Source organism: Macaca thibetana, chromosome 2 (assembly GCF_024542745.1).
Source record: "Macaca thibetana thibetana isolate TM-01 chromosome 2, ASM2454274v1, whole genome shotgun sequence".
Taxonomy (NCBI): Eukaryota; Metazoa; Chordata; class Mammalia; order Primates; family Cercopithecidae; genus Macaca; species Macaca thibetana.
The window spans coordinates 117,607,228-117,611,594 of NC_065579.1; the positions used below are offsets into that span (position 1 = coordinate 117,607,228).

At 37.5% G+C, this 4,367-nt stretch overlaps 1 pseudogene; it reads right to left on the reverse strand.

Moving 5' to 3' along the window:
- On the reverse strand, positions 1-3,994 carry LOC126948991 (ubiquitin-like protein 5; annotated as a pseudogene).
- Positions 3,995-4,367: the final 373 nt, after the last annotated feature.

Genomic DNA, 4,367 nt, shown 5'->3' on the forward strand with positions numbered 1-4,367 from the left:
TCAGGCCAGCCAATTGGCTCGGATGAAGACAAAAGCTTTCCCACTGGTCATAAGACTAAGTATCTTTAGCTTTGCTCTAGAAGAAAAATTGGCAATTGAGCTGAAATAAGCATACTTTACAACATTCACATCTCATGTGTGAAGACCACAGGGCATAGACTGTGGATGTCTTGACAGCTGGAAATTTTTCCTTGGCTTTGTCCCACCCTACCAGTACCCAGCGCATTATTTCCTGACTGCTTAATGGAGGGGGAGGATTCATCAGAGATGAATATTTTTTTCTTCTTTTGTTTGTTTCTGTACCCAATCATTGGGTTCCTGTTATGCATTTTTGAGTGTCGGAGAGCAGAAACTCTGATTAGAAGTGATTCACACTTGACCTTAAGTGTTTAGAAAAAAAAGAAAAAAGAAGAACAATGATAATTGATTCCATCTATTCAACATTTGCTCCTTGCCTGATATTGTGCAGAGCACTATGTATTAATTACAATATTTATTACTCACAACACCAACCCCATAAATTAGATACTATTACCTTCCTTACACAGATGAGAAAATTGAAGCTCACAGAAATACAATGACTTACTTAAGATGGTGCAGCTAGTATATTTCAGAGCCAGAACTGGAAATAATTGTATTTGACTTCCTGTTAACCATCACATTTTATTGCCTGTCAGGTCTGTCCAATATCCCCATGACTTTCTTGTCTGTAGGTAACAGTGGAATTGATGTGACCTACATGCTAGACTGAATATTTTGATTTTATCTTACGTTCTTGCGCATGGACATAGCCCCTACTATGACATTCTAGGGAGTGCATTTCTTTTCTCTTCTGTATTTTCCCCTCAATGCTTTGCTTTAAAGGCATTTCATTGAACCCTAGATATTAAATAGATTCTGGATGAGAGATTCTTTTAGGTTAAATCATCACAAAGAACTTTCTTTTAGACACACAGCTGGCATTTGATTTCTGAAGCTGCCATGGATTGAATGCTGAATTCAAAAGGAGCCAGAAAAGTGAAGGTAAAGTCTGAGAGCTTTGATATACCAGAAACCATGAAGGATATTTTGTAAAACTTCAGTTGCTCTTCTTAACATTTTCAGTACATTTTATCAATCCTATTTTACAGGTGAGGAAATGGAAACTCATGAAGATAAAGAAACTCATCCAAGGTTTCTCTGCAAATACATGGTGAGATCATGATATAGACTGTTGTTTCTCTTTTTAATTTCTCAATCTTTCCCTACATCAAGCTGTTTCCTGAATTAAAGAAAGCATATTGACTCTAACTTCTTTGTGATACTATCATCAAAGGAGTGGCAGCATTTTGAAGCCAGCTCCCTAAGCATTCTAAAAGATTTATCTGTTTTCTGAAATGAGAGAACACTGGGAGCTGGATGTGTTTTTAGTTTAGCCCAAGTGTAATGATATCAATGGGCTGTCTCAACAAAAGAAGCAAAATGGGCAGATAAGAGTTGGGTGGGGAGAGGTAAATCTAGATGTACCCAGGCAGTGTCACTCCTGTTTAATCTGGAAATTACACCTGGAAATGTATTTTGTGTGGATTAGGTTCTAAAATTAGCTAGTAAGTAGAAATACAGCATAGAGCCAAAATTATCCTCTAAACTTCCCTAAAAAGGAGAAATAAGGACTGAACAACTGTCTCAAGATTCTCCTTAGCCTGTTTATGCTTCAATATTGTAACAGATCGCTTTTTCTTGAGTTGATTATAAGATAAAAAATATGTCTTGAGGGAAGGAGCCATGTTGCATGAACATTACCTTTCTTGAAGTGTCTGCAAGATGTGTTCACCAGCAAAGGCATCATATTTAGGTCTCCTAGCTCAAAGTCACTCTGGGCAAAGTCATCTGTACTGGTGCCATCTTTCTTTCTGCCTTTGCCTATCACATTGTCTGAAAGGCTGCTGCTTAGGTACAGAATCATGTCTGCAAAATATGTGTCTCTGTGGGACAGACAGCAATGACAGGGCAAACTGAAATCTACTTCCATAAATGCATTAATAAAGATCACTAGTAGGATAACACTATAAAGAGTGGAGACAGTAAAACATGATTTTCCTGCCTTAAATGTGTGGTGCCAATTGGGAGGTATCTTTCTACCTGCTTTATATTTACAGATACTTGATGGAAGGGAAGGAGACAGAATAAAAAAGAAAAGCCAAAGGAGGTATTTTTCTGAGTCATTTAAAAAATCTTATTGTTTGAAACATTTTAAAATATTTTGTTGTTTAAAAGAAAAAAATTACACCAAGAATAAAGAATTTACAATAAATACATGAACGTGTCAAGAGGAATTTTTAAAATAATTTCAAGAAAATTATGTATGTGGAACAGAGATAACCAGAACATAAAACTTGAATTATAGGCTATTATTTTTACTATTTACAAATTTACCCTTCCCCCTTTTTTTTCCCACTGAATTGGTTACTTTCACTCACCAAAAGAGGTATACACTGGTTGAGATTCTTAAATTAGTTAGAATGCCTTTTTGGTAATCTTTATATTAACTATTAATATCTAGATTCAAATGCTGCCAGGAGTTCAGTAAGTTTCTAAAAAGCCCCAGAATATATATTCAAAAGAAAGTGGGCCTGGGATTGAATACCTCTGATCTCCTTACACCTGTGTGATAGGATCAGCTGTGTGGTTTTGGCCTGTTCTCTTTGGCTTTCTGAACCTTAGTTTATTTATGAGCAAAGTGAGCATTTTAAACCAAATGACTCCTAGATTCCTTTCCAGGTATAACATTCTCTGTATTGGTGATAATGACCAACATTTTGAAGTTTGGGATATATGTTTCACATCACATTTGAATATGCCATGTTTTTTAAAGTGGTGTTTTAAAAATGGTTCATAAATATTTTCTCCACACCCTGCTTGCAGAATTGCTTCAGGGCAGATCTCTCAAATGACGCCCAGATGGGAGAAGAGAAGGAGAAGGGAGATTTGAGCTTCAAAATAACCATCACTTCACAGATTGTCAGCAGTTATCCCTCAGTGGGCTGTGAACACAGGCAAGAGAAAAATTGCAGAGCAAAATTTAAACTAAATATTGGGTAGAATTTCCTGGCTCCAAAAGTGGGGTGAGGAAATGAAAAGATTATTTTTAAAAACCTCTCTGCCCTGCATTTTCAAAAGTGAATTTCTTAGAATGTTAACAGGTAATCCCAACCATGTTTGGTTTGGGTTTGGCCCAAGGATATTTCATAATCAAACACATTTGAGAATTGGAGCTATACTCTTTCTTTATCGCAGGACTTCCTAGAGATTTTAATATGTTAATGCACGTTTTGACTCTCCAAGAAAGAAGAAAGCTCCCAAGGGACTTAGAACTTCCAAAATTTATTTGGCCATGGAATGTTTTCCAAAACAGACTTCCTAGAACTTGGGTTTCTTGGAACACAGTTTGAGAAAGTTTGTTTCAGCTGTCCAATATTAATGAATACAGAAAGTTTGATTTCTTTAATCTGTGGTAGTTGGAAAGAAAAATGGGATCTAATTGGATAGCTATTTTGTTGTTTCTTTGTTTTTTCAATTTTTAAATATGTATATATACACACACATATTATATGTATATATACATATAATATGTATATGTACATATAGGTACATATGTACATATATATTTGCCACATCTAAGTCTTGGGTGAGTTTTTAAAAACAAGCATCTATACCAGTGTTGGGGGTGAGGATGTGAGGATGAGAGTGGACAGTGGAGCAGCAGAAATATTAGGATTCTAATCCATTGAGAATAAAGCTCCAGGTTCATCCCATCATGGATTTCATGATCCTCCAGACTCGTGTGGTCCTTAAAAATCATGTACCACTTCTTCAGGATAATCTTTTTACAATGGGTGACCCCTTGGGCTGCAATCAGCTTCTTAAGGTCTCTTAAGGTCTCCAATGGTGTCATCCGTGTTACATTTAAGACGGACCTGAAGCCCAGACAGTTGTTGCAAACAACCTCCATCATCCTAGCTAAAGCTCAAATCGCCTTGAATCTGCCGATGCCATAAGCTTCTCACCCGAGCACTGAACCCCGGTCGCAGTCGATGCTGGGAACCGGAAGCTGGGTGACTATTTTGAGACATCAATGATTTGGAACGTTGGTGGCCTGTCATTCTTGCCTCCTTCCAATTCATTCACTAAAGAAGTCCAGGTGACCTTTTCTAAAGGTGAATCTGATCCCCTCACACGCTACCTAGACATCACCACCTCATTGCTTAAAAATGTTCTTTGGGCTGGGTGCTGTGGCTCATGCCTGTAATCGCAGCACTTTGGGAGGCCAAGGTGGGTGGATCACCTGAGGTCAGGAGTTTGAGACCAGCCAGGCCAACCTGGTGAAA